Source organism: Pinus tabuliformis, chromosome 2_1, assembly GCF_031772625.1.
Source record: "Pinus tabuliformis cultivar Carrire ecotype Pingquan chromosome 2_1, CPIR1, whole genome shotgun sequence".
Taxonomy (NCBI): domain Eukaryota; kingdom Viridiplantae; phylum Streptophyta; class Pinopsida; order Pinales; family Pinaceae; genus Pinus; species Pinus tabuliformis.
The window spans coordinates 641,148,342-641,159,315 of record NC_142299.1 but is presented as its reverse complement, the minus strand read 5'-3'; the positions used below and the strand labels follow the sequence as shown (position 1 = coordinate 641,159,315).

Sequence of the window (10,974 nt, the reverse complement as noted above, 5' to 3'; positions counted from 1 at the left end):
TAGCCCAATTGGTCTTATATACCAGTTTGGTACGGGGCTTGGTCATGACCTTATAAATTTCAAGTACATGTTTATATGTTTTAACTATAAGTTTGAGAAAAATTTTAAGGTCACGGCCAAGCCCGATACCAAATTAGTATATAAAACCCCTGTGTTTGTGGCACGAGAAATTAGTGTATAAAACCTCTTTGTTTATGGGACAAGAGAAATTTGATTACAAAAATTTTATAAAGAAATACATAATCTAACCGGTTTACATCCTTATAACAAAACGCATACTCTTAATCATTATACTTAAATTATTTAGAAACTAAATATATTTATATTAATACATATATTAAAAAAACCACACCTTACAACATTGGCACATGCATTCATATGGAGTGATCTACACGATATCCAAAAACCCGACATTGCCATTCTCCCTCGCAAAAATCTACAAACGCGGATTCAACATATTTACAGAAACAACTATACTGTGTAACCCATGTTTTAACACAGTATTTTTTATCATAAAGACATGCACTCCAAACAGTGGAAGCAGTGACCATCTGATACAGTCATCCATACGCCAGGATAACAAAAGCTCAGAAGATCATTTGCTTCATTGGGTAGATCCAGAGAATCCATATTCAATTCAGTTGCTGAGATCCCACAATCATCCATTTAAAAAATGTGTCCAAATTCTCCCAAGAAATAAGAATCATCATAAAATATTGAATCTGCTGTGCCCACTAACTGTACAGAAGTTGAAGAAGAGGCTGCAAAACAGTACCCACCTGAATTTTCTTCCGAGATGCAATACGCAGAAGCAGAGTCCGATGATAATGACGGTGATGGAGTCCTTGTTTCTTCGGTAGAGAAGTTGGTAAATGCTAATGGTCCTACGAGCTTCCTTGAAGCATTATCATAAGCGTGTGCAGCGTCTTCTGCTGTATCATACGTCCCAAGCCATAGCCTTACTCCTCTGGAGGAATCCTGGATCTCTGCAACCCATTTCCCCCATCTTCTTCGTCTTACTGCGCGGTCTTTACAGCTTACTGCACCCTGTACAATGTACATTGGGGACTGATTCACATAATATTCTGTTTTTCCTTGTTGGGCACTTTGGATTTCCTCTTGGATTTGGATTTGGACTTGGACTTTGGTTTGCACTGAGGTTTTGTGCCAGCTGAGGAATTTAATGGTATGTGAATCTCGCGAACCAATCTCTTGTGAGATACAGGCTTTAATTCATCGTCACTTGAAAGGTCTGTGGCATCTGGGTCACTGCATATTAGTCTGATCTTCCTTGTAACAACACCATTATTCCCCTTCTTTGAAGCTCTGATAGCATTAGTGTTCTTTCTCTTGGGAGTAGGCATAATTTAAGTTGTCTATTTATGTTGAACCAAACTGCAGTCCGAATGCTTGTGTTATTGCTCATTTCTGCGTAGCTGATGCATGAACAAAAACATATGGTGTAACGAAATAAGATGAGTATATAGATCTATGAAGCTAAACACTAATCCCCAAGAGAAAAAAAAAAACACAAGCCAGATCGAATAGATTAAGAACACTGAATAAATCTAATCCCAATGGTTTTTAGTAAAATCATTGCTGAATCTATAGCTGATTCAAGCCTTTCACTGTGTAAATTACTTTCTATGGACCATTTCATCCTTCAAATCGTTTGACGTAATCATCTGATGTGGGAGGAGGGCTATAATATAAGTAAAACCAAATCAATATCCAAAGCCAATAGAAGCATACACTGCTATTCTCAAGGAAAACCCAGTTGTAGGAGAATTGGCAGATCAGTGCTGCAATTCTCAAGGAAAACCCAGCTGGAGGAGAATTGGCAGATCAATGCTGCAATTCTCGAGGAAAACCCAGCTGTACTAGAATTGGCTGATCAGTGAACACTTAAACCAGGTCTTAAACCAGGTCAAGACATTCCTATAGTATTCTGATAAACCAGTCAACCAGAAAATCAAAAGACTAGATGCCATATAATATAACTCTCTCATTTTTGAGCCAGAAAAAAATTCAAATTCAAAACATTTTGAACAACAAAAAGCGAATATAACGATTGCCATCAGTACTAACTTTGTGATTCCAATAATTTTTTGGGGTGAATTTTGGACGCATTCAACCAAAAAAAATATGAACCTAAAACCTCCAAAATAGAGCAGTTAAACTATAACATCAACAGGTCTACCATGACCCATAAACAAAATTCACTTTGCTCCATCAAATGCCCAAGCAAAATATTAGAGAATACTATACTCATAAAGAAGCTCAAGAAAATCAGAGGTATTTTAACCATACAAATATGACGGAAAAACCTCCATAACTCAAAACAATTAAACTACAACGCCAACATATCTACCCATGACCCACAGAAAGCATTCATTGCTCCATCAAATGCCCATAAAGCAAGATACTAGAAGAATACTATACTCATAAAGAAGATCAAGAAAATCAAAGGTATTTTAACCAAAAAAAAAAATATAACTGAAAAACAACCAAAACTTTGAACAGTTAAAATACAGCCCCAACATGTCTACCCATGACCCATAAAAAGCATTCACTTTTCTCCATAAAATGCCCATCAAGAAAGATACTAGAAGATACTGTACCCATAAAGAAGATCAAGAAAATCAGAGGTATTAGTGCAACACAGGGTAGAGACCCATAAAAGTGTGAGGAAATTGATTAAATAGAGCATTGCGGTAGCTCTTGTAACTGAATCTCCAAGCTCCACAGCTGAGTCCAGCATGGGCTTATTTTCATAGGTAAATCGTTGTTTTTTCTTATGACAGACATGAATTTAATTCAGTAGGAAGCAAATCAATTCAGTCGATAAAGATGAGGAACCCCATACAACCTGCAAGTCAAAAAAGCATCAGCACTGCCAGCTTATATAATTATAGCACTGCTGCTGCCACAGTCACTGTCACTGCTACCTCTGCTCTCTACTTTCAGGTTTGACTCTTAGAAAATCTATATAATTGGAAGGATGGTCAATAGTTAGTAAATCTACTTCTCAACAAAAACTAACAGCTCGACATGGTTAAAGTCATAAGAATCGGAAAATATGCCCTCTCTTGTACAAGAAATCGACCTTAAACTTATTAGCTGTCAATCGATTATAGCAAAACTAAAAGTAAAGCTGCAATGAGAGTTTTTTCATGGCCAAAAACGAGAGTTTACATAGTTCACAGTAATTCGAAAGGCACTTTCCTTAGATATCGACTGTTGAACTCGATTTTTGTCACAATTTTACACTATCAATGTCTTTCTTCTTATTATTAACTTTTTACTATCATTTCTACTTCTTTATCAACAATATTCTTGAGAAAGACATTAGGTGATTCATCAGCAACTCTCAACTATTTTACCAACACTTTTGAAGAATATTTAGTTTAGAACTTGTCTTATTAACATATTTGTATATAAAATATATGAGATAGCGTGTTGCCAAAAATCTAGTTACTAACGGAATTCTCATAGAAGTCAGACTGGAATCCCTGCCCCATTTCAAGATGAAATTCAACAGGTTTTGTAAAGAATGACATCGAGATTGTTCATTGGTGTCTAGCCAGCTCTAGAACCTTTCAACAAGACCACAAGACCATTGTCAAAGAACGGCTAACCATTGACAACGCATGAGATTTTGCGCACTTTAATAAAGTCTCATGAATTCTGTTTCTAACAAAGCTCCTAAACTATCTCCATAATGACTCTCTTTTATCGAATTACTTACCATCTTTTTCAACCATGAAAAGTTAAAGATCCATAGAAATAGGATCAAGTAGTTATGATAGCGTATATTGAATAAAACCCTATGATAAGCAACCTTGTAAAGTATAATGGAAGAAAGCGTATCGTGTCCTCTGGAAATACTCTAGCAGGAGATTTGTGTAATCACGAAACAAAGTTGCTATTTCTATTTTTGATGAAGCATTAGAAATGTATTACTTTATTTTTTATAAGCTTTCATGAATACACACGCTATTGTTGTCTTAATGATATTTTGATTGCGAGTCCAGCACTTTAGTTTTTTCTACGGTGCATATTCAATCACGTGAGTTTTTTAGTTTGGGAATGTTGATCTAGATTGGATCATTATATTGTTTGTCATCCATCTCGTTGCTTTTAGATTGGAAAAAGGTGGAGGAATCAACTCACAAGACCTTTTTTACTAGCATGACCTAGTTTGGCAAATTGGGGTCTGAAACCTTCCAAAAGCATTTTGAGGCATCAACTCACTTTTTTTGGGGACAAAACTTTGTTGTGTTAGCATTTCACCTTTTATTCCTATTCTACACAGAGATTCCTTTCCAACGATGCAATAATCACATCAATCATAGTCCATATGTGAAAGTTATGCCACTCAGAAGTTGACCTTCTTGTTTTCAGCATCATAATTTAAAATGATGTCACGTCAACCCTCATTATTTATGAAAAAAGGGGTAGCCATGTGATTATGATAGTGAAGAATATAGAAGAGTCTATATTGTAACTTTGGTTAAGAGTTGAACTAGTCAAACCTAACCACTAGTAGGCTATTGAGTTGTGTTATAACTAGGTCACAAGAAGGACAAGGGGTTCCATTCTTTCAAGTGCATTTGTTTCATAGCTGAGCAAAAATAGCCAAGAGGGATAGAAGATAGAGCACACAGAGAGGATTGGTGCATTGTAATACACATGCCATACTTCTTTGTACTCAACCATATTTCCATTCAGAGAAAGAAAGCAGAGTGAGCTTACCTTCTAGCTGGGGTTTTTCACTCGAAAGGGTTTTTCAAGTCATATCGTTTGTCAAATGTGTTTGTGAGCTTTTATTTTTTCGTTCTCTATTTTATGCATAATTTTAATTCGCATGCATACGCTATTAACAAAAATCTATAGATCTATAAATCTAAAGAGATGTAAAACTATAATATTGTAGATCTTGGATTTTTAAGTATAAATTTATCAAATTTGTTGTAATGAATTGTATAGTGGAATATCCACAATAGTTTATGAATCAAATGTGTTGTAATGTTATTTAGTTAACTTAGTCTTGCACTTTTGATTTAGCTTTGATTACTTTTCCATATCATAAATCAATTCATTATCCCTTTTTAAGTCGATGGTTTATTTATGTTTCATTGTTCATCATCTTGAGCATGTGTGCTACTAGAAATTTGAATTGTATAGATGCATGGAACTGTGATAAAGTTGTAGGGATTTAGAACTTTAATTTATGACCATATAGATCTTCTAAATTTACTTCACAATTGTAGACCTTGTTAACTTTAGCACTTAATAGACCTATGAGAGTTGTTTAAACAACTGAGTGAATTACATGACCTTAGCCTCAATGTTAGATCCTGACCCCTAGAAGTGGTATATTAATATTTCTGATACATATAGTCTAGATGTTTTGATTTTGCACAATGGCTGCATCTCACAAGTTTACAAATTCATGGATTGATAATTTTATGTCCCCAATTTAAGTAATTAATTTGTGTGACATTTTTGGTGTCATTGCCAGGGAGATGCTAAAGGGACTAGAGCTTTGATCGTCTATCTTTTTCTTTTCTATAAGAGTATCTCATGGAAAAAGGAGACTCCCCTAAAGAACAACTAACCTAGTGACAATAGGGTTTTAGTAGCATGAGGAGTCCAAGTACATGAAGATTGGTGTGATTTTGTTATGAATCAAAAGCTTAAGGTGTTATAGGAACTTTTGATACTAATATGTCTAAGAGCAAGAGCTCTAGACCAACAAGAGAAACTTGAAGATGATCAAAAATTTACTAAGCAAATGAGGATACACTCTTATTAGAATTTTCTCAAATCCTGTCTACAATCTTGACTTATCACCAAAAATGAGACTACCTTCCAAGAGGAACAAGGGGTCCCTAAAGAACACTTGCAAGAGGAGAAAGATTCTTTTGGCCAAAGGCCACGGAGCACAACAAATGAAGGAGAAACATTGGAGCTAAAAATCAAGGAATTTCTTACACATCTATTTCCCTTGTGTATTCAAGAGGATGATGGGAAACCCTTAGAAGAAATATAGAGCATGCTAAATGAAGAGAGGTAGGGAGACAAAGACTTCATTAAGATGCAGTTCCAATCAACCATCAGGTCATGATAGCACTCCACTCTTCAATGATTCTTAACATTTGATTCATATGAACAACTGGCCTCTCATACCCTTACAATCATAAAGGTACATTTTCCATATTTGGATATGAGTTGGATATAGATCTTATTTCATAGATAGATGCACTAGAAATACTCCTACACCTAAGGAATGGTTTTCATTTCCACATAAGGTAGAGTAGTATAGATGAATAAATAAATAAGAAAGAGTGAATAAAAATAAGTTATGCTCATTAGTTGAAAACAATTCACGATAAAAGCTTTGTATGATTTCACTCATGGCAGTAGACAAGATGATTATGAAGATCCCTTGTTCATGTAGCAAATTCAAAATTCCTATGACAATTATCCTTTCGATGAACATGCAAAGGGAATCACATAGTTAGGGAAGCATCCTATAATAGAGTTTATATTGTGGATTTTTCTCACCATACCACTACTCAAACAATCATTGCAATTCATTTTAGAATACAACATGAATGATCTAAATCAAAAGTGGTATTTACCCATGGCATCCACCCATTGTATTGTAATTTAAGAATGCTATAAATAAGGGACTCACTTTGTAAAATGACATATTCATCCACCATAATGTAGCTCTAGTTATTTATTATTACTCTAATAATGAATTTCTTTGTGTTTTCTTCTTTTCTATAGGTGTTTCAGTTTCTAAAATCCTGGCCCTTCAAGATCCAGATTAGTGGTATGAGAGCTAGGTTATGACTCCATGGAAATTAGGGTTTTAAGGGTCTTTAGTGGAAGTCCTTAGAACTACTTAGTCTGGGAACAATTTTTCTATATTGCCTCTATGTACTACATTGGGTGCTTTCATAGTGACCTATCGAGTTTTCTCCACTAGCCGGGAGTGCAAGTCCTCCATCAGAATGTTAGACTATGGTAGCAATGGACATGTGTTCTAGTATCTGTGATGTTTAAGAGGCTAAGGAACATGAGATCTCCAAAACCCAGAAAATGTTTCACAAGAAAATACTTGGAGACACCTCAATTAAATTAATTAGCCAATAATTAAATATTTCATAAGTCTAACTTAGGAAAATTGGTTAATTAAAGTGACTTAATTGGGGAACTTTGATTTTTCTTTAGAGACTTTAGGAAAAGTTAATTGACAGAGTTGAGATGGTCTTAGCCATCAGTTGAGATGTGATCATGGTCGTTGAGTCTCCAACGAGATGTTATAAGAGGATTTAGAAGGGCTTGGAGGAGACGTTGAGTATCATTTGAGCAGTTCAACTACCTAGTTGCAAGTATTCAACAAGGGAACGATTGAAGCTAGGGAAGCATCAAAGGTAGGGGTTTTAAAAAAATATTTAGGTCAAGAGTATGGAGAAGATTTCCTCGGTATTTTCTAGTGTCCAATAGACAAGAAGAAGAGGTCAAATTCATCTGTAGAGGATGCTACATCAACTAGTGTGAGTAGCTAGATTTCCTAGTGCAAGTTGTCGGAGGAGACCATGTTACGATTGCTAGAAGACATATGTATTTTCTAGATGTAGAGTGAGTGGGTTTTAGAGGCAAAGGGATGTAGGATGACTTGTTGGAAGGAGGTTCAAGAGGCTGAATGAATTTCTGGACGTAGTAGTGCGAATTTCCAGTTAGGCAATGTGAATAGCCTACGAGAATGTGAGTTACCAAGAAAGTGCCAAATCAAGTAGCAGAGGGAGACAGTTAGTCTCCATTAAATTTTTACATTGGAGATCATTATTTGCTGGAGTTTTTCCAGTGAGAGGCAACTAGTTGTAATTTCTCCTAAATTGTTGAATAATAATTGAAACCCTCATATGTTGCATTGATTTTCCCTTCGGAGTTTTCTCAAGGACATTTGTCCAAAAATAGTGTTGTCATATTTATTTTGTGTGTGTGCATTATTTTCTTAGTTTCATGTTTTATCTTCCACAACGTAATTTATTTGTGCAGATTGCAATTGTGAATTATTCACTATTTGCCTTAACATTAATTTACAAAAGACAAATAAAATGCACAAGTTAGAAGAATAATATCCAATAATTGCTATCGTGGAATTTTCACATGGTATCAGAGTAGGTCGGATCATAGATGCTTCAGAGTGAAGGGAGCAAGGGTTGCGCAGATCAAAGGGAGATCTGAAGCACAAAGAACTAGATCTGCACAGGCATAGCCATGTAGTGCGAATTGAAAAAGTAGGAATTCAATTTCCAGCCTGAGGAGGTGATCTGGAGGAAAAATCGATTTATCTCACTTGAAGTAGTAAGCAGTGAGGTTGCCAAAAAGGGCTTCTAGTGAGTAGATCAAATTCACAGAGTAGATATAGTGCATATATTTGTAGCATAAGGGTTTTATATTATCAAATCAACGTAGGGAAAGGAAAAGAAAGCACACTGAGGTTTCATTTCTCCAGTATTCTCAGAGTCAGAAAAAGGTTGATTTATCTGTAGAAAAGATGGTCAAAGCAAGAAAATCAAATAACTAGTTTACCTAGTTCGCAGATATGAAGCAATGATTTCTAGAGACCAAATATGTTTTCTAGAGGAAGTGCGAGTAGCTTTGGAGGACAAAGGGAGGCTATTCACTGGAAATAACTTTTGGAAGAATTTCTCAATTGTCAGGTCGAGTTGCAGGATCTAGTGTGAGTTCTAGAGGTAGAGAGTGTGAATTTGAGCAGAAGGATAAGTTAGTTTTTGCATAGGAAACTTAGTGTTTACGGAGTGATTTTTCGGTTGGAGGAGTGAAATAAATTTCTCCACTTTATTGAGTTTCATAATTTTTCTTAGAAATGGCCACAACATGACTAAGATATTAGGATAGGTTGGATGAAGCCTCAAACTTTGGCATCTGGAAGGCCAGGATTTTGTTCTTATTAGATGAGCATGGTTTGAAGGAGTTGTGATAGTACTTGTAGCTCCACCAAGAGATCCTATCCTGTTACATGATTACAAGAAGTACATGGCCAAGGCTAAGAGGATGGTCCTCGACAATGTATGGGATCATATTGTTCAACACATCACAAAAAAAGGAATAATGAAGGAGATGTGGGATGCCATCATCAAGTTGTACTAATATCCTTCCAAGAGTCGGAAGATGATAGTCAAGGAGAAGCTAAGAATGGTCAAGATGAACAAGGGAAAGAATCTAACATCCTATATCAACAAAATTATATTGACCATGGATGAATTTGTAGTAGATGGAGAGAAGCCAATAGAGGATGAATTTGTGCATACAACTCTAAATGGGTTTACTAAGGAATGATGTATGTTTTTTCAGTTAATTACTAGACAGTACTAGCTACAAGATTGGGAATGACTGTGGAGTGACTTCACTTAGGAGGAGATGAGGCTGAGTCTTGTCGATGGTACTACCAACAACAGTGGCAAAGGACTGAAGGTAGAGAAGGAGGAGGAGAACGTCAATCTTGTAGGGAAGGGAAAATCAAAGGTTCCATCCAGGGATATGACTCTAAAGGAGAGAAGAAGAAGAAAGACATGTTGAAGGTCAAGTTCTTCAGATTTGGTGAGCTTGATCATCATATCAACCAGTGTCCGAAGAGGAAAAAGGACAAGAATGGGAAGTAGACAAAAAATTTGAAGGAGATTGAGGATTTTTCTTCCATGTTGGAGGATGAATTCACTATGGTTGCAACATTATCATTAGGAAGAGGAGGACTATGACACTCCAATATGCCAAAATGGTTAGGTTCTGAGGGAGGAGAAGCAAGGAGGTCTAGATCTATCTAAGGAGGGTTTGATCAATAGATCAAATCCAGTTACTGTGAGTTCTTAGTTGGATAATTAACTTTGCTATGAGAGCCCAAGAGTTAAAGTAGCAAGAGGATTGAAAGGTTAGAAAGACATAGTCAGTTACTTGAGAGACAGTGCAAAGCTAGTAGGGTGTAGTTAGATACTTAAGAGATAGTTGCAGAGCCAATTGCAGTGACTTAGTAGATCAGTGAGAGATCAATACACATAGGTGCAATGATGACAACAATGCAAAGGCAAGAGGAAGTAAGTGAAAATTGGCTATTTGCAGAAAGCAAGGTATAGTTCTATCCAGAGAGACTTAAGTGCGGGGGCATCAACAATGTGAGAACAAAGTAGCATAGTAGTAACATGGATCATTTCAGCTACAACCTATTCCCACATACTAATAGGTGGTTGATATAATCACAAAATTTTTGGGGAGGGAAAAGTTTGTCTACTTTAGAGAGAAGATGGGTATAGTAGAGAACACCTTTCTTGCTAAGAGGGGGTGTTAGATTATGGTAGCAACAAACACGTGTTCTAGTCTCTATGATGTCGAAAAGGATAAGGAACATGAGATATCCAAAACCCAGAAAAGGTTTCACAAGAAAATAATTGGAGACACCTCAATTAGATTAATTAGCCAATAAGTAAATATCTCCTAAGTCTAACTTAGGAAAATTGGTTAGTTAAAGTGAATTAATTGGGTAAGTTCGAATTTTCTCTAGAGACTTCTAGAAAAGTTAATTGATGAAGTCAAGATGATATTAACTATCGGTTGAAAATGTGATAGTGTTTGTTGCGACTCCAACGAGAGATTATAAGAGCAGGTCAAAGGGTGTTGAGGAGACATCAAGTATCATTTGAGCAGTTTGACTACCTACTTATAGGTATTCAACAAGGTTGCATTTGAAGCTAGGGAAGCATGAGAGGTAGGAGTTTTAGGAGATATTTGGGAGCAAGAATCCAGATAATATTTCCTTAGTATTTTCCAGTGTCTGGTAGACAATAAGAGGAGGCTAAATTAATTTGCAAAGTAGGACACATCTGCTAGTGTGAGTAGCCATACTTCCCATTGCAAGTTGCTGGAGGAGACCACATT

The 10,974-nt window shown here is 36.0% G+C and overlaps 1 pseudogene; it reads right to left on the bottom strand.

Moving 5' to 3' along the window:
* Positions 1-510: 510 nt before the first annotated feature.
* Positions 511-1,364, bottom strand: LOC149202186 (ethylene-responsive transcription factor CRF3-like; annotated as a pseudogene).
* Between the last annotated feature and the right edge of the window lie 9,610 nt (positions 1,365-10,974).